General features: G+C 38.2%; 1 protein-coding gene and 1 long non-coding RNA gene across 7 annotated transcripts in view; one reads left to right on the top strand and one right to left on the bottom strand.

The window, feature by feature from the left end:
* LOC135434001 (uncharacterized) overlaps positions 1 to 20,741 on the top strand; it is a 218,872-nt gene that overhangs the window by 112,025 nt on the left and 86,106 nt on the right. Inside the window, exon 2 of the long non-coding RNA XR_010437168.1 lies at positions 10,802 to 12,321. This is a non-coding gene — a long non-coding RNA (uncharacterized LOC135434001). The remainder of the gene's footprint in view (positions 1 to 10,801; positions 12,322 to 20,741) is intronic.
* The window catches only part of Fas3 (fasciclin 3), a 106,351-nt gene that overhangs the window by 71,549 nt on the left and 14,061 nt on the right, over positions 1 to 20,741 (bottom strand). The window lies entirely within an intron of this gene.

Raw genomic sequence — 20,741 nt, forward strand, 5'->3', positions numbered from 1 at the left:
AAACCCTTTCACTTTGATATGCCAACTGAGCTGGTCACTGCTGCCAAACTGCTGGATGGGATTAGCATGGCTTACAGCTGCACAAATGCACAGTTGCAGTTGCAGTTGCAGTGGCAGTTGGTCCCCCTCACCCCCCTTTGTTGCGGGCATCATAAAAAGCAAAAACAACTAAAGGCCATAAAAGTGACGCGCCGTAGCTGGAGACTAGATACGACTGCTCGAATGAGCTTAGCAGACTTATATCCGAGAATTCAAATCCAAAGCTATGGCGACTTATCTACGGACAGATGTGAAAGCTGAGCTGCTGCTGCCGCTGCTGCCGCTGCTGAACTCATAAATTAATTGCAAAGGCAAACGGCAGTCGCGGCCAATGGCCAATGGCCAATGGCCAGCCTCGAGAGATGGAGAGGAGTCAAGTCGAGTCGAGTCGAGGCCAGGCGGATCTTAGGCGGGCTTTTTAAGGCAACTCTTGCAGCTGGTTTAATTGATGTTAGCTTTCCATTTTAGTTGACAGCCGCCAGTTGGATGCACTCGACGACGATGACCCAATAACATGAGTGCCAACAGAGCCTTCATAATGCGACAGTGGGCGTGGCTAGCCTCTAATTGAAGAGCACGCGCGCTCGCTCGCGCCTCGAGCAACATCTGACAGTAATTAGATTGATTGCAGCAGCGCCATCTAGCGTCAGTTAGCTACTGTCAACTGCCCCAGCATACGCAAATTGCCAGGGGGCGTGGCAGCCGCCGCCCATTGCTGCATAATACCTGGCGAAAGTAATTTTCGCTTTTCTGTTGACACTCGCTTTTCATTACAACGCTTTGTCCACTTTTGCAATATGTTAGAAAAACACTGGAGCGAAAAAAAGGAGAAAAAAAATAACAAACTCGTAATAATCTGATAGTTAATTTTAATTATTGGCCTGGCCTCTATATCTACGTCAAGGCGCGTCTTGTGAAAGTTTTCGCCTGTCAGCTGACTGGTTTGTGGCGCTGCCTTTTAGAGGCGGCTTTTAATTAGCTTTTAATTATTTTATTTTTATTTTCAAAGCGCTTTTTTGTTTTTGATTATTGCTGCTATCCTGGGGTCATGTGCGTTGCGTATTTGAAGCATGTTTATTTTGATTTCTATAAATGCAATTAATTATCAATCAACTTGAAGTGTGTTTGAGAAATTGTCTCTTGATGCACTTGAAGAAAATTGTGGTAAGGCATAAAATAATGTTTTTGAAAGAGATCAACAATAGTTGCTTTCATTTTTTAGCAGGAGGCTTTAGTCTTTTAATATTCATGTTAATAGTCATGTTAATGGGTATGTTAATGGGCATGTTAATGGTCTTCTAATTGGTCCTATAAACAGTCATGCTAATGTTTAGGTTATGTCTCCAATTCTGTTACGTTAGGAAAAGCTACTTCAATCTCTGTGAAGTAAACATCAATGTTCATGTTAAGTATAACATTGGTTATGTTAAGTGTAGCTTGAGGATGTGCTTAGGCAGCATTTATGTTAATTTTATGTGCAACAAATTTTCAGTTTAAGTATAATGAGAAATTTAACATGAATTCACTTTATTCAATGTTATTTTTGCCAATCTGTTATGATTGGGAACATATCAGGAGATTATGTTTAGTTACAATTCATGTTAATGCTTATGTTATGTTATTAACTAAGGTTCATGTTATTAATTAATGTTAATGCTCATGTTATTTCAACTCAAAACTCTGAAATGCTTTCGCTAGAGACACAAAACTGAAACAATTCAAATTTATGCATGCACAACTCGCTAGCCAGCTACTTGTGTGCAGTATTTGTGAGGTTTTGTGTTTTTTCTGTTCAAATTCCAATCACGCTCAGGAGATCAACAATAATAAACCACAACGTGCATGGCAGGCTTGATTTATGGGCTTTAATTTAATATACTGCCCACAGACAAATCTTATGCTTGTTCTACTATAATTTTCAATACTAATCTACAACTTCCTTCAATGTCCGAAATCTCAATTAGAGTTTACACCCGAAATTCAAAACGGAAATTGTACAAAATGCATAAATTGCGCCCACAGACAGACAGACAGATACACACAGAGGAGCTATTGTAGTTTGAGCTTGTGGACGAGGGGGGGTTATTAGCCATAACAATCAACTCAAACACCGCACAAATCAAAAGCCAAATGAGGCAGCGGGTTTAGTTATGATTTTGACCAGGCCAATACCAATTGGTAGCACTCTAATTCAACTCAAACACCGCACAAATCAAAAGCCAAATGAGGCAGCGGGTTTAGTTATGATTTTGACCAGGCCAATACCAATTGGTAGCACTCTAATTACAGGCCAACAGCTGCTGGTCAGTGGTCGGCCGTTGTTGCATGCAACAAATTGCCAACAAAATCGACGGCACACACATGAATACAAATTCACACACATGAATATGCATGAGTATGCGTGTGTGAGTGCATTCAACATTGTTGCTTAATGTAAAGCACAGCTCCTAATAAATCGAGCTGGCCGCCAAACGTCAACCCGATGACAACGTCAGCCTGTCAAATCGGTTAGTCAGCGACTGGCTACGGCTACGACTACGACCACGGCTCCTACTCCGGTTACTCAGCTCCGGCTTGCAACTCTGGCTGCGCGACTTGGGCTTTGACTTTGGGCCTGGAGGCAGTCGGGCCGCATGCATAAGCAAAGATAGCCATCAACGAGGCGAACGCTTTAATGACTCACAGAGCAGACAGCGGGGCGAGCAGGCAGGGCCAACTAGTCGGTGGGGCTGAGCGGGACAGCTCCACAATTGTTGTGGCTATGCATTTGTGGCGCAATTTATATGCAGCGATTGCAATTGCAATGCGTGCTGCACAAAACGCATACAAATGTAATTTGTGCACTGCGCGCTCCAAATGCAAACAGCGGCAAGTGGTTGTGCGGGTGGCGACGGTTCAAGGCGGGGAGAGGAGCGGGTGGTGCGGACAAGACGCATATGAAATCAGTTGCAAACACACACACACACACACACACACATACTTACACATGCACATTACATGGCGGCTCATTTTGGTGAATAATTGAGACAATTACGCATACGCCATGTGAAGCGAGCGATGGCGAAAGGCGAGTGGAGAGCGGAGAAGGGAAGCAGCTAGCAAAGCGTGCCACATAAAAATAAAAGACAGACAGATAAACGATCAGGCAGCAGGAGGCAGAGATAGAGGAGAGAGAGGGAGAGAGAGAGAGAGAGAGAGAGAAATAGAGAGCTGTAGATGCGATTCGAATTTTTAGTGCCACAGAATTTATGAGCTAACAGGGGAAATCAACAGAGATAGAGAAAGGGAGATAGGCGAAAGACAAGAGAATCGAGAGAGAAGTTGAAAAACAACATGAACTAAGAGTCCCTGAGTAAATTCTGAGAATTTCAAGCAACGAGATCAGCTGCTAGACAGAAATTGTGGGAAATCGAATCTGAGAAATCAGCTGTGAATTTACCAAGCGGAACTAAGAGGAAATTGGCGTGTTCTGAAAGGTGAGCGTGCGAAAGTCTGACAGAAAATTGTATTTATTCAAGAAGTAGTTTATAAAGTTATCTAAAAACGAGAAAGTAAAGATAACTACAGCACGTTGAAGATTTAATGCCCTTGTAGACATTTGCCTTTTGCAGATATGTGGGAAAAGTGAAGCTCATAAATGGTTCCAGAATAATTCGACATATAACAAGCCGATTGTTCTTATGGCGCCTTTATAATAAAGTCGTCTGATCTGGCCGACATATGTACATATGCCTGCAACAGAAAGACGGACCTATGTAAAGTTTCAAGATGTAGGCTTTAAAACGGAGAGAATAGTAAGCATAGAACCAGACAGACGGACAGAAGGACATAGCTATATCAACTCGGCTGTTCATGTTGATCCCAAAAGACATTCATTCTTCTATGCGTTACACATGTCATGACAAATCCCTCCACCAAGGTAAAAACAGTAGCCAAAAAAATATATAATATATATATATTGAGGTCAAGGAGCCCTACATAGTGAAACATCTCCTTGGAAACACGCCTATTAGGCCTACGCCGCCCTTCTTAAGCGGACATTTTCTCTGAAGCCAATATTAATCAGGTCACAGCCATTCTTCCTCTATTAGTCGGACTCCCCTCATGAGAGGACAAAGAGAACACCGAGGATTAAATACCTTTAATATTAAATATACATGAATATCGCAATTTCAGAGTTTTGTGAAGAAAGAATCTCTAAAATATTCGATTATCAGCTCTGCTATATGCCTGCAAAGGGCATTTAGGCTTCGGTGAGACTTAAAATATAGCAACTATTTCCTGTTCTGAGTAAGCTTAAGAACAAGAAGACCTACTTTAAACCATGAACTCAATTTACATAAGCACATTTAATTCAGTCTGATCTCTGGCCGATTACTCATACAGTATTTAGCTCGCCGCATCTCTTGACCCTGCCCAAGTAATGGCACATCGTACACCAATCTATATATATATATATATATATAGATATAGCCAATTTGGAGCTATATGCAGATTAATTGAGGGGGTTCAAGTGGCCAGTTCCCTTTAAGTAGCTCGGCTTGAACTCTACCAATTGAGCATTGGGAATTGTGTTCATTTTTTATTTGTTTCATTTATGAGTGTGTGTGTTTTTTTCGTTGAACTCAAGTTGGGGCAAAAATGTACTTTGCTGGGGCCGCTGCTTTGTTTTTTTTTGTTAATTATATTAATTTGATGAGCAATCAGAGCTGCCCAGCAACGAGTCCCAGCAGCCCCACGAGTCAGTCCAATTGAGTTTATGTTCGCTTTACTTTTATTTTTGTTTTGTTTTTGTTGTTTTTTTCTATATATGCAAAAGAGCAGCAACAACTTAATCATTAAAAAAAGAACGAGTCTAGAGCCGAAGCATTTTAAGTGAGTTAATTGCTGGCAGCAGCAACAACAACAACAACAACAAGACGAACAATCTACAAACGAGGCCATAAGTTATGCCATTTTGTGTTGGCATGCGCCTAACCCCGCAGCCCCGCACTCTCTTTGCCTTTGGCAGCACCCCGCCCATCCTTGTGGGCTCTCTCTAGCAGGGCATGCTCGACTGGAAGGTACCCTAAACAAACTTTCTAGCTAACTTCTATCTTCTTTTACTGCTAGACTATGTATGGGAAATGCATTCTTGATAAGCTCGGGTGTTCAGATTTTGATCTTTATGAAAGTTTTAGGGCTAAGATATAACATACAAAAGTTGTTATAATATACCAAAGCGAAAAGCTCTGCCTTTTTAGTTTATTTTCCAATACCAGATGGAATGGGAGGATGTAGCCAAAAAGTGATATATTCCCAATCTGTGTATACTATACAAAAGCCTTCACACAAAATTTCGTACATGTAGCTCTTATTATTCTCGACTAATGCTTTAAAAACTATCTATAGACATCGATATTTATACAAATCGACATTTATCGATATTCATGAAATGTGCAAAGATATCGTTCTGGATCCAATTTATTTCAAATATCAAACTTTTAGTTTATGTTTATCGAGATCAACGCATTCGGACACATAAAGCGGACAGACAGACATGGCTAGATCGATTCACCCCAGTCTCGATCAGGAATATATAGATACTTTTTGATTCTTGAGATACATTTTACTGCGAGTTACATATAAAGTAAGCAACATACCCTTTTTTAGTTATTTTCAATTGGTTTAGAGTATAAAAATGAACTGAAAAAGCAGCTGGAAAATGTTGTTAATTACGTTTTCATACACCACAACAGGAACAACAACAACAACCATAACTAGAGTTGCTGCTGCAACTGGGCAAACAGCAACAAGAAGAAGAAGAACAACAACAGCAATTTTATAACTTGCTGCAGCCCAGCAACAGTCGGTGCAAAAAGTGTGCGCACGCTTGTCGAGTTGAAAATGTAAAAAATGTTGAAAATGCACAAAAATAGCTTAGCAAAAATGTAAAGTGTGCGGCACATTTGTTGTATTCGTTATTGTTGTTGCTGCCACAACAACAACAACAACAATACCAATAACATGTTGCCATTCATTGTGCATACAACGAGCTGCAAACACGAATGGAACACGCATCGCCATTTAACTGGCTGCAATTTTTTTGCAGTTTGCCTTTTGTCTTTCGTATTTGTATTCACATTTGTATCTGTATCTGTATCTGGATCTGTAAATGTATCTGTGTCTGCATCTGTTTGCCGCTGCAGGCAATGGCAACGGTCCAGTCCAGTCCCGTCCGGTGTGCCTGTCCGTGTCCATGGATGCAGCAGCTACAGCTGCAGTTGCACAAAACATGCCCCGGGGACGCATCAGCCGAGCAGCAGCAGCAGCGGGGGCCAGGCGTGGGGCATGTCCAATGTGTGCCACAAAATTTGCAACTAATTGCAGCTTATCCTCTTCTTTTTTTTTTTAAGTGTAAACGAAACAGATACCTAAAGACTGCAAGAACACAAATATACCATGCCAAAACTATGTATTCCCTTTGGTACTCTCAGTGTATTTATTTACTGTAGGGTTTTTGGGGTTTGGCAGACGCGAAGCTGGCGCATGCTAGAAATTAAATAGTGTTGGGTCACACATGATAATGATTGCAATAGCAGAGCAAAATCCATTTTATATGACAAAGAATTTGCTTAATATTGAATAAATATCCAGAAAAAACTAGTTACATTTAAGTATGACATACGCACAAGGTCTTTAGAATTTATCAGCCTCACCAGAAAAAAGAGTAATATTATATTTATGTTAATTAACATTTGCTAATAAACTATTTTGGTACTCAATTCCTGTTATGAACAGAAAGAATTTTTTGAATATATAATAATCTTAAAATCAATTAAAGAATTCAATTGTGAATGTTTTACTTAACACAATTCATAATTTTTTTTTTTTTTTTACTTGATAATATCCATGCGCCTACACAACAAATGACAAATGCGCTTAACAGAGGCAATTTGCTTTAGCATAGTGCAGTTTCTGTTAAAGTTAACATGTCATAAGTTTTGTAACAGCTTATGTTCTGCTCTGCTGTTGTGCATACGTGCAGAGACTTTGCTTTGCAAGTGGAATTTAATTATTGCTAGCTGCTCTTTATTACTTTTTCATTTGTTTATTTGTTATTAGCCTTTCACTTTTGTATAGTACTTTCATGTATTTAAAACTCATTCAACTTAGCGCACACCCAATTTATGCGGAACCCTTGACTTTGTCTACACAAAACTTTTCAAAAATAACACCCACACACGCGCACACATTCGCAAACACACGCACACTTGTGCAAGTTGAAACTTTAGTTTTGTTTGCATTGTTTCTAAAGTTGCCATTTCCAAGCAATTCATTTCTAATTGCTTGTAATTGTCTTCGTCTGCCTCTGCAACATCAGCCCCCTTTGGTCGCCTCTCGTGCTTCCTGGCGCAATTCGCAGCAGCTGCGAGACCCAGAGACCTACAAAACTAAGCTCAACAACAACAACAACAACAACAACAACAAGTGCATGCCACAGCAGCAACAACAAGAAGTAGCGTGTTATAGCAAATTATGTTGCAATTACAAAAGCAACACAAAAGCAAATGCGAACAGACAACAAAAATGAGAGAGAAAAACTGAAAAGAAATAATCATGAAAAACAACAAATTTTCAGCTGGCACATGAGAATTGCCCACAGGCCTCCCTCCCCTTCCCCCTTGCCCCATCACCCACTCTCCACACTCCAGTTAAATTCTAATTATTTTGTCGTATTTACAAATGTTGCCAGTCAACCAAACGAGACAAATACAAATACTCGAACAATTTCTTGTAAAAATACAAAAATTGTAAAACTAAGAAAAAATTAAGCGGAGAAAAACAGAGCTTCACGCTTCAGCTTGATTTGCCAAGTGCGACGAGAAGTGTTGTTTGGGCACAGAGCACGGCAAATTGCAGGAAATTGTTGAAAAGTGTTTCGAAAACAAGTCGCAGACGGTTCCACCTTCAATGCGAGGCTAATAGGTGCGAGCTTCGGCTTCGGCGAGCTGCGAGACGCGCGACGCCTACACAACAAAACACAACAATTGACAAACAATTTAATTTGCGCCAATTTAAAGAGCGCACAAATAAATTGTGCCCAAAAATCGAATTCGGAATACACTCGTTTAAAGACTCTTTTTTTAATTTATATATATGTATGTCTAGACAGGGAATGACAAAGGGCTAGATTTATATCCTGAAGCATATAAAAAACTAGCTATATAAATCTGGCTTAGTTTTAGTCTAGTCTAGTCAAGTTCTTCTATTCTATATTGCTGGTTGGTTAAAGAGAGTCTTTAAATTATATTTGCTTTAAGTAATCAATTAAAATTCAAAAACAAATCTTGATTAGGTTCTCTCTTTTTTTCGATGCAATGCGCTGCATCCCACCTCCCGCCCAACCGACCCAGGGACGCATTTGAGTAACTTACGACACGAATCGCGAAGTACATAAACGAATACAAACTAAGATGAAAAACTTAGTATATCTACTTTGTAAATAGTTAAAAACAGAAGACACTCTACGAGGATGAGAAAACTGCGAGCAGAAAGCACAAAGGATCATAGACAGAGAACAACATTTTATATTAACATAGTTTTATAAAAGTCACAAATCAGGCAAAGAGAATATTAAAATTTATATACACAATTCTTATCTAGATTTATAGATATTTATATTCCATAAAGAGAATATTGAAAGTTGTATACACAATTTTTATCTAGATTTATAGTTTTATATACATGCCATACATGCTACTGCTCGGCAGCTTTTGCTATTTTTATCTTCGATCGATATTTGAATAGGTTTCTTGAAGTTATAAAAAAAAATGCCTTAAAGTGTATTTCAGGGCACATGTTGCAAACTGTCTGAAAGTGTCTTAAGGCCTAGTCAAACTGTCAGCTTGTCTTTGCCCGCCAGCGACAGCTTAAGCCAAAGCAGCAGAGAAAACTGAGAGAGAGAGAGAGAGAGAGAGAGAGAAAGAGAGAGAGGGAAGGAGAGGGAGAACATCTATTGCGTGGTTGAGTCAGTTTTTGTCAGTTGCTAATTGCGGCTTGATTAATGCCAATAACCGCGCTAAACTGGCAGCGGGCACTGTAGACAAACAACCAAGGGTGCTTAAAGCGTGAGTGAACGACTAGAAGATACCCCGTACTACCTATTTTCTCAGCTCTAAAGTCTAGAGTCTAGACTATGGGCACGGCATGCTCATTCTACTAAAACTTGGATATTTTTCATCTGGTTTCTATAAGATTTTCTGCGGCATATTTAGATGTCATCTCAGTGTGTGTGAAAACCAAAACTCCTCCTCCATAAATATTTTTAACTACGTAAAAGCTACATTTTCACAGCTACACACATTCGCACAACAACATTATAACATTTCTATAAAAAATGAATTCACTCTTTTGAGCTTCCATTTATTTTTTTACTACGCACAAAAATCAAAAGAAAATATCTCAAAGAAGCCCGTAAAAATGTCATCTATTTGTGTGCTTTTATATATTTTCTTTGTGCAGCAACACATTTTTCCTGGTTTTCAGTGTTTTTCCTCTTGGCTCATAATTAATTCAGCTTTTTAGTTACTTTTATGTTTTCTCATAATTATTATGCAGCGTATTTTTACCTTTTTGCTATGCTTTATTGTTGTTTTTACTCGCTATTGCTCAACGTTGTTGTTGTTGTTGTTATTGTTGTTGATGTTGTTGATGTTGTTGTTGTTGTTGCCTTCCAAACAATTAACTTTGTTTTCCGCCAAAGTTGTTGTTTTTGTTTGGCCTTTGTTGTTATTGCTTTGTCTAGTTTGAACCTTGGTCGTGTTTTTTTTTTTTTTTCCTGTAAACTTGTTTCAAATGTTGAAAAATTATTGAAGGAAAATGTTTTAATTATTAACGCTCGCACATAAAGAAAATGAATACAAATGTTTCCTCTTGTTGGTTGTTTTTTTATTTTGACCGCAGCTTGGGAAAGCGTACATAAAGAACTTGAACTCAATCTAAACGTAGAATGTGGCGTGCTCTAACGGCACATTCTTTCTTTTGAAGACCTGACAAGGCGTCTTTTTCTTGTGGTCTGCAATCAAGAGTTGTTTGTATCCGAGGCTGAGCACAAAATTCGATTAGTCATCTATTGGGTTTATTATTTTTATTTTAGTTTGAAATATGGGCATTTATTTCTGGAGAGCTCTAATTGGAGTTTTTGGACATGAAATAATTTCGTGAAGTTCCTTTTGAATGGATTTAAATCTTTCAAGATTAACATAAATATCTGACATTGCATTTTCATGCTCTACATAAACAATTTTGGAGAATCTTTAGAGTTTACAAAATATTTTTAACGTAGGCTTTATTTAGATATTTGAAATATAGAACAGTTTTTCAGTTAGTTTTTCAATTTTATAATATTTCTTAAAATCTTTCTCCGCATTTTATGTTCCATTCGTCATTCCACAATCAATTCCTCACAATAGCTTTTTAATGTACACTCTAATTGAATTTGAGAGCTCAACATTTATTTATCCAATTTTCTTTCTCATTTTATGATATATCTTAAAAAACTCTAATTGCTTTTTATGTTCTATTCATCTCTCAGCACCTCCATAAAATCGTTTCCTTTGCTTTCTAGTTTTAGGAATCGTTTTTTTTTAGAGTTGAATTCAATTTGATTTTCAATATCTGGAATATATTCTTTTAGTTTTATGATTTTGAGAGATTTGTAAAATCTTTCACTGACTCTTCCTTTAACATCTAACAAAATCTTAAACTTTATCATTCACAGCTCGCGTTTGTTTTTCTGGCTACTCTTTCGCAGAGTGAAAAACTCTAATTGATTGAGCGCATAAAATTCAATTGATTGCTGAATAATGCAAAACGACTAATGAATGTTTAACCCATTTCAATCAGCGAGTTGTCAAATCAAAGCGGAAATATTTTATAAACATATTCACAAAAAAAAAAGCAAAGAGAAACTGAAAAGGGAATAAATATTAAAGCAAATTAAATTGAGCTGGCAGCTGAGTTGCCACACCAACAACAACAACAACAACAACAACAAGAACAACAACTCGTTTGTGGTTGTGGGCGTCGTCGCATGTTTCTTGTCAGCTCTCTCATTGATGGGTAAACAAAGCCAGCGCAACTATGCAACGACAGACGACAAAGATGCATAAACAAAATGCAACAAAAAGTACAAATAAAAACAACAACAACAACAATAGCTATGCAGCACTTGAAGCCACTTGTGAAACAAATGAAACATACCAGAGGAGAGGAGGCCCCGCTGTGTGTGCCTGCCTGCCTGCCTGTCCCTCAGCGCGGGTCCGGAGTGTGTCGAGCGAACGAACGAGCGAACGAACGACTGATTCCGGCAGCTCCAGAACGGAACTGTTAACTGAGAATGACGTTGAGGCTGACGTTGGCAGTGATAAGAGCCGGGGCGTGTGCAATGCGCATTTCACAGATACAGATGCAGATACAGATACATTTACAGCTACAGCTGCAGATACATTTGCAGTTACTGTTACAGATACAAATATGTGTGTGTGTTACACAATTGTCACTCGTAAACGCCCCCCACCGAAGCCACAGCCCCGTTTGAACTGCTTAGATTTATGCACAGTTCCCGCCCTCCCGCTCTTCAGCCACATGTCTAATTAGTGCATAATATATAGTTTGGCAATATCTAAGCTGATTGTCTGGTTGCACAGCTCGAGATGCAGTGTCAGATAGATACATCCTCTCGGTGCTCGACAGCACCAAGTGGCATGCCTCAAAGAATGTGCTTTTACAGCGCAGCTTCCGTCTCCCCCGCGTCATACAATCAATAAATATTTCGCTTGATATTAAACAGCCCTTCGCTGGGAGCGGAGGCGGGGCACGAATACAAAAAGAAATCAAAATACAAATAATGAAGAATAATGAACACAAAGGGCTCGCAACGAAGGCAGCCAAACAAATTGGTTGCAAGCATCGCCAGATGGAGGCTGCCGCCTGTGGCAAGTATCAAGTCTGGGCCAGTGTGTGCCGCGCGTGTGTGGCATGTTTATACTGGCAAGCTTTACGGCACGCAAATGCTTCACATCAAGATACTTTTCGAAGGGCGTGTGTGCTTCGCATCTTCCAAATATATATATTTATATATATATTTAGAACTGACAGCCTGGCAGCATGCTGCGCCAAGCTGAAGGGATTATCAATGGGCAAAGTCTTGCGATCAATGGAAATCGAAATGGTGGAAATAAAAAAAAAAACAAGTGTTTAATCAAGAGTTCTTCGAGAAGTGTTGGCAACTATTTGAAGGTAAGTCGATTTTCATATTGTTTCATTTAATTTAGAATCAAGTTCAATCGCATTATCTTAAGAATTGATCAACTATGTGACTGATCACTGATCACTGATCCCACACACTTCAAGCGGAAACTACAAAGCGGGTCAAGTACTAGCTTAGCTAGGCTCAAAGTTATTTCAGATTGAACCGCTTTCTGTTTGGGAAAGCAACTAAATTTCACGCTTGAGTGAGCCTTAAAAGTGACTGTCAAATAAAGACTGTTTGTAGAGCATTTACAGATTTAAAATCTTCTGTGAATTCGTTTTTAAATCAATTTCAGGCTTTCGAAAGCTCTATTTGCAAAAGATTCTTTTTTAAGTTCGGGGAAAATAGAGAGGGTTGCCAAAGGTGAGATTTGCTTAAGCTTTATATTAATACGAGAACTAAAAGTTTTTTGTATACAGTTCTAGTAAATTTCGATGTATGCTATGGAAATCCTGTCTTAGAATCGAAATTTATCGATTTTATATAAAACGGAAGATATCGATAAAAACGCTTATTAATTTTTGTAGGATCGGGGATCTGCATGCAGAATGATGGGCAGAAGATGGAAAAGGGGGATGGTATTATACTAAGCGGATATTTAGAGAACTCTAGCTTTAAAATTGTTCGATAAGCGCACAACTTATCGAAACTAAAATCGATAGTTATCGAAAAGTTATCGGAAGTGTTATCGAAATCTTTTGACTTCTTCAGCGTATGATATATGAGAAGCTCATATACTAGATCTTAAGGCAAATGTCTGGAATCTAATTAAAGTCTGAGCTGTTTACTTTGACATACTCCTCCCATGAATTCATTGAACTCTTTTCATATATATTTTATAGACATTTAGTTAGTTGGTATTAAAATATTCAGAGATTCATGTTTTAGGAGTAAAATGTTTAATCTATATGTTCTCTAAAACATATTTTAAGCTCCCTTCAAAAGAACTTAACAGATTACTCAATTCGCATTAGAACAAGCATACCGTAAGCAGGTGGATTTGAACCACGGCGGTTCAAATCCTACCCGTTCCGTTTAGTTTCAGAACTCTGCTTGTTTAACAGTTGTCATAGCTAAACCAACTATCTTGTTGACTGTAGAACGACACTTGAACTAAAAACTAAAAAATAAATTCTCTAACACATAGCATCAACTAATCAATTGCGGGCAATATTTACCAGAGTCGAGACCACAAATGCAGCCGACAACAAAAAACATGAACAAGAACATTTGTATTTGCATTCGATATTAATTGGAAATCACAAATACCAATTAAAGCAACAACAGGCCGCAAATCGAATTGAGAGTAGGTGGAGCAGAAGCTGGGCCTGGAGCAGGAGCTGGGCCTGAAGCTGGAGCGCGAGGTTGGGGTTGGGGTTGGGGTTGGGGCTGGGATTGTGGTTGCGGCTCTGCGGGATTTATCCAAAAATTGCGAATCAAGAATCAATTTCCATGGCTGACATATTTCAGTTTTGTTAGCTGTTGTGTGTTGTTGTTGTAGCGAGTATTTGTGTTAGATTTTTATGTGATTTTAATAGGAAATAAAAATGAAATCATGTGTGCAACAGATTGCGGTCAGGTCCGACCGAACCGAGCCAGCTGGACACCAGCAACAACAAAAACAATTCTAAATTCCAATTGTTGTTGTTGTTCATGTTGTTATTCCTGTGTCACATGTAAAGCTGCCGCATAGAAGAATAAGCGAATAAACAAAAAAAAAACACATAAAACACACTTTGCGGATTTGATGCTGGCCACAAAACATTTGATTTCATTTGGTTCTCTTTCGTTGCAAGTCAATTGATTTTGCTGCTCGCTTTCACTCAGCCACTCGGCCCACTTGATTTTGGGCACAAATTCAATTAGTTGACTTTTGATAGATTTATTTTGTCGTTGCGCCCAAATCGATTGTTTTTAAAGTGCCTGCTTGCAAATATAATTGAATTTCTGGCATTGCCAAAGTTCACTCGGCCAAGTAGGCTGCCAAAAAAAAAAGTCCCAGTAAATAACTAAAAGAGGCGCAAAATGCAGTTGGGTCACGCCCACTGCGCATTGCTATGGCAATTGGGGCTCACAAGCTTAAACCAAAAACGATTTGGCCATATCAAAGCAAAGCTCAAAAACCGCAGACAATAAAAGAAAAAGAAAATTGAGAAAAAAACGGCATGCCAAAGCTTAAATACCCTTGCAGAATAGTAAAGCGCGCGTTTGATGAGTTCAAGATATCTAGGTCAAGATATCTAGAAAAAAAAACAAAAAAGTTTTATCTACAACTAATTTTAAAAAGGGATTTCCAACAGATCTTTGTGATATACTCGTTCAATATTAATGAGATTTAGAACACAAGGCAGAAACATTTTAGAGACCTTAAATGCCGAGTTTTAGATAAAGATATCTAGGGAAACCAAAACATTTTTCATTTAATACTGATAATTACTATGTCAGCTATATAATATAGTGAACCGATACAGGAAAGTCCAATAGAAAGTCAATAGACTACAGAAAGACGAAATTATGCAAAGTTATATGAGAATGGCTTTAAGACAGAGATATGCATAGAAAAAGACGTATTCGGCTTAATCGACTCATTTGTTGATACTGATCGAGAATATATATATGTATATATATATATCATTTAATATATACCATATTATATTTGTATATTTGTGTAACACCCATCATCACATAATTGTAATACCTTTTACAAGGGTATGCCAAAAAAAAAAGTCAAAAACAAAAGGAAAATAAAAGCCGGAAAACAATTTGACGGCTCGACACGGGAGGGCGCATCGAACCGCACGGGAAACGCTCGGTGCACACACACGCACACACACACACAGTCATATACACACCCAAGTTCAAGCGAGGCCAATGACATTTGTGTGTGTGTGTGTGTGTGTGTGCTGCACTTGTTTTTGTTGCCATTGATTGCAGCTGATTGTAATCGGATTGCAATTGGGCGCTCGAAGAGAATCCGCGCCGTAAAACTAGCTGAAATAGCATTTCGTTTAGTTTTCTATTCTTTTTTTACTGCCAGCTGGGGTGTTAATTGCCCACAGTGTTTCCTGTTAATGAACAACAATTTCAAGGTGTTTACTGTAGCGCTGACTTTGAAGACATTTTTTATGATACCCTTTCTTTGGCACCCCCGCCCGCACTCAACGCAGCCGCTTGGCATTTAACGCGTTTGTTTTGCTTTAATTATGGACGTGCAATTGTTTTTGTTATTCTTAACACACACACACACACACACACGCACAACCTTGCCCTACGCATTTGTTTACATTGCACGTTGCCTGAGCAGTTGCCAGAGTTGCCAGCGCGCGCTGCAGCATAAACAAAATGTTCGCTGTTCCAAATGCCAAAACGTTCCGTCGCCCGCCGCAGCTGTCAACAGGCGCAACATTTGAGGCTGTCAACGCCATCAACTTTAACAACAATCAAAATTACGTCGAAAAGAATTAAAAAGAAACAATTTCTAACCCGAAATCATAAAAGCGTAAACTTTTTTTCATCTTTCTTTTTTTGGGTTTTTTGTTTCTTTTCTTTTTGTTTACAAATTTGCTTCCGTTTTGACGCGCGAGTGTCAACAAAATTTTTTTTGTTTACATATTTTACAAAAGCCGACGACACATTTTTCCCGCCAACTTTCTTTTCTCTGATTTTTTTTTGTTATTGTCGAGTTTCGAGTGCGTGGCATCTCCTAATTGCTGCACATTCGTCGGCATTTCGAGACGTTGGCACACGTCGTCCGCGTCGCCGGCTTCCAAGTCCCCTACCTAAGGTAGCCCCTGGTGATAATTCTTTTTTAAAAGTTTTCCGGTAGCGCACCAACAAGTGACATTTATTGGCTGGCCGGTCGGGGCGTGACTCGCATCGAGATTCCACGTAGCCATCACAGAAGATTTGTGGGCTCGCGCATTGGACAACTTTCGCTGTGGACTGTGGGGCGCAGGTTCAAATAAATAAATTGTCGTGCGTGTCTCTTAGACTTTAGATTAGTTGGCGCTGCTTACGTGTACCCTAAAAGTTCATTTGTGTTTGACATATTTTTGGGTTGTTTACCTGAAAGAAAGAAAAGAAAGAGTTGGAATTAGCTAAGCAATTAGTAAGGGCTTGTAATGGGCGGGAAGTGAGTATGGATGGAGTTAAACATCAATAAAGTCTTTGTAAATTGAATACTAAAATAATTTTGGCAAATATTCAATGTATTTGAGATAAATCTGATAGCAAATATGAGCTTCAGAGATGGCTTTAATCAGACAATAGTTCCGTAAATTTGAGTAAAGCCGTTTTGCTCTTTTACTGGAATAAAATTATACAAAAACATTTCAGATTGACTTTAATTTTAGTTAGAGTATTCATTTAAATATGAATGTGTTAGACCTTTCCTGCTGATTAAATGCGCCAAAGGTCTCAACTAGTTTTGCCGTCTCCGTTTTGCTGTCACATCCTTAAACGTTTACAATAAGTAGCTTCTAGCCAAATATAGTTTGAGTATCCAACCAAAAACTAAGACTTATTCGCGTTTCATCTATAAATTTCTAGCTTATTAAATGTGTTGAGATAGAAACCAGTTTCTCGCTCTCCGTTTTCCTGTCTCATCCTTAAACGTTTACAATAAATAGCTTGCAGCGCAAGTTCCCACACTTTTCTAAACTGCCACAAATTGCCTCATTATCACATACCTTAAGCTAACATTACAAGTAATACTCACATTTCGGCCTACCCTCACCTATTCAATTCCCATATTCATTAGATATTTAACACACATGCAAAGGCCGGCACAAAACTCGAAGTCCTCGACTCATTTATGGCCTGAAAATAGCCAAAAATAGCCAATGACCCAAGCAGCAGGCAGACAGAGACAAACTTTTTCAAACTTGAAATAAACACACGCACACACACACACACTCTCTCTCACACACACACACACACAGACAGCATTTATGGCAAAATGTGTGCCAAAATATTCGGCTTAAGCGTGCCACAAATTTTATGCAGCACTGTCAAGCCAAAGGCAACGTCATCGGCAGAAACACTTCAAAACCGGCTCATTTGAATATTCGGTTTAATTAGAGGCATTCGCTAGTGTAGAATAGGTTGGTGTATCGAGGGAGGGGACAGGGGGGGTTACACTCAGTGAATCATGTTTCAATTAGTGCAATTGAACCGCAGCCTCGAACCGGGACCGCACGTATTCATGAATAACGTACGAGTACAACAAAATACTCAATACGAATTATGGGCCATAAAGCGATGAGTGTTTGTCTGTGAGTCATGCGAATAAATACGCGCAAGTATTCGTTTCATTCATAAAAATTATTACAAAATACACACAAAAAAAAAACACACACACACACACACACACAAACACATTTCAATGTCAGCGAAATATGAATGCGAGTTCTTAAGCTCCAATATCAGCTATTTCGTGGCCTGGCAGGGCTTAAACTGTGGATTAACAAGTGCATTGCGCAATTTGCATGCGGCGGCAATTAAAGTGGGAACATAAGCCGAAGGGAAGGGAGAGACTCTCTAATACCATTGACGAGGGGGGGGGGGGGGTAGAAAAATGTGCCAGACGAACGCCTCCCCACAAAAATGGGCGAACCATCAAAATTTTAATGGCGTTGACCCAAACTAACGACCGCAATATTTATGATTTTTTATGGCGGCCGTGTTGTAACTATGCGAATGAAAACTGCCAAAATGGGCGTGTCTCAACGTAGGCAACAGCCATAGAATCAAGTCACGTAAAAGTGCGCCAGTTGCTCCGAATGCACGACCAGCTGATGCCCTACACTCCAAATTTTAGACTTCAATAATATCTGGAATTGTTAGATGATTGCTATAGAAACTGCTGGGCTTGGGAATAAAACCAAGAATGAAGACAATATCTCTTTGAATTTAGTATATATTGAAAGGGCAGCGGAAAACGGTCTGAAAAGTAAATATGCATGATGTGTGTCAAGTTTTGAGTCTCTAGCTCCTTAAATCTGTCAGATATGCTGAAAAAAAGAGAGTATACATCGATATTTGTCGATTTGGTAAAGCATACGACAACTATCGATACGATAACTATCGATTTTATACAACATACAGTAATTATCGGTAGTCTGCGTATGAAACAAAACAAGTCTCTAGCTCTTACAGTTTCTGAGATCGACCACATTTATGTATAAAGCGACTCCCCTGATAGATCTGACTAAAAATATATATTATCTAAAGGTTGCCTGTTGCAAACCCTAGTACAGCTTCAACACGCTCTGGCCCTGCACATTTTGAATGGGTATAAAAACGAGAATTGCGAGGAGAACCAAGAGAACCAAGAAAACCGCCAAAAAGCCACTTGGAGAACTCGTTGCCAGAAGTCGCGCTCGAGTCTCTCAAGTAAGTCGCTTTATGGGCAATGGCAACCGTTTAATTGGACATGGTTGCCGTTGTTACTCTGGCTGGCGCATTTTTATCGCTGACAAAAAGGTTTTACTTGACCCACTCAAGTGGGCCAAAGTGGGTCGCCAGTTCTTGTTGTTGTTGCAGTTGTTTTTGCTGCTGTTTAACTTTAAGCGTCGCACTGCAGCGCGCTTAAGTGCAGCCAAATCGAATTTAGATACTTAGTACCGTTTGCTGAGGGCCCCTTTGCTCAAACACCTCCCACCCGCACCCGCACCCGCACCCGCTCCCCCCGCTTCTCAGCAAGCCAACTAAACAAGTCACCTCTCACTTTATGCGATTTTAAGTTAGTTAAGCGGCAAAGTTGTAAACCATTTGCTAGTCGCTGTTAAATGTTTGTCTGTGTAAGTTGTTGTTGACTTCACAGAGTCTCAACTACATGCATGTGTGTGTGTGTGTGTGTGTGTGCAACTTGTGGAGTGCATATTTTGCAACACTGCTGTCAAGGGTTGCCACAGAGCGCATTAGGACAGTCAGCAGAGAAAGGGCGAGCTGTTTTTGCAGAGAGTTGACTACTCAAAATATTTATTTTAGAACTTTAAATTCAAGAAGAAAGAAAGTTACCCTAATACATTTCGGTTTCTTTATAATATTTATAAGTTTATATGTTTAATTATTAAAGCTTGTATTAACTATTTTATTACTCTTTTTACACATATTTTTTAAAGTATGGAAGCATCTTTGAATTGAAAGAAATATATATAATTAGTTAACGAATTAGTTTATTTTATTTATTTATCTTATATTAAATATTTTCTATTTAATTATTTAGTTTTGTGTTTTTAATTTTTTTTTATTTCATTTATTTAATTTAATAATATTAACAAGAGCTAATACTATTTTGGTTTAATATTCAAATCCAAATATGTGTATTTATTTGCTTGTATAAATTTAGAAAAAAAATTAAAATTGCAAAAGTTTGCAATTTAATTTCGACATATTTATTATTTGCATATATTTCATATAAAAGAGTTTATTTAATATTTAGTTATTCAATTTAATTGCATTTGATTTTATATTATTATTTATTTCTTTTATTTAGAATATTAAATTTATTTTATTTTTTATTTATTTATTCATTTACTTTATTTATTTTATATATTTTATTCAGTTTAATATTCCCATTATACGCCCATTTTAAATTATTAAATTAAAAAGCTCAAGTCCATTCTTTATCTAAAAGGCAAATACTTTCTAAAAATACTTCTACCATACTGTGTATATTATAAATTATCATGGGGAAATGCCAGTTGATGTATTTGCGCGCTCTGTGTTGGAGCTAGAGAGCAGGCAATATACGATAATTATACGCACCCATACCATATGATATCAGAGCTACGATTATTTATTGTACATACACGGCGCAAGCGGAAAATAAAGCTGAATCATATCAATAGAAATTTTATTTGTGCCCATTGCAGATATTCAATTGTGAGAACCTATGCTCTAGCCCAATTATAATTATTGGCATATTTTACATAGCGCAAATTTTAGCCATTATTTTCGACCATGGCTTTATTTGGACTTTTATTTAGTTGGCCGCATTCCATTTGCATTGTTCTTGCACTGGGCCAGAATAATTTTTGAACACAATATATGTGCACAAATTATCGTAACAATTTGTACATTGAGGTAATGACAATATATAAATTTTGTCCAGAAATTGTTTCAAATAATTTTCGCAATTTTCATAATTTGATTATAAAATCATTTTTCAATTATTTGGCACATTTGAAGGGATAATATTTGTTGATTACCATTTTATTGCTCTTATTACAAGCGAAAAAAAAAACCAACAACAACAATAATTTAAAAAAACCAATAATTAAACAATGAAAACCCGATGAGAATCAAATTCTAATTAGATAACATAAAATTTTTCGCATATGCCGAGTTGTGTGTGCAACGAATTTAAAGAGCCTCCGGGCAAAGCTGGGTAATAAAACAAATC

Source organism: Drosophila montana, unplaced genomic scaffold, assembly GCF_035044405.1.
Source record: "Drosophila montana isolate Dmon_TW-CO22-7 unplaced genomic scaffold, ASM3504440v1 contig_3257_1, whole genome shotgun sequence".
Taxonomy (NCBI): domain Eukaryota; kingdom Metazoa; phylum Arthropoda; class Insecta; order Diptera; family Drosophilidae; genus Drosophila; species Drosophila montana.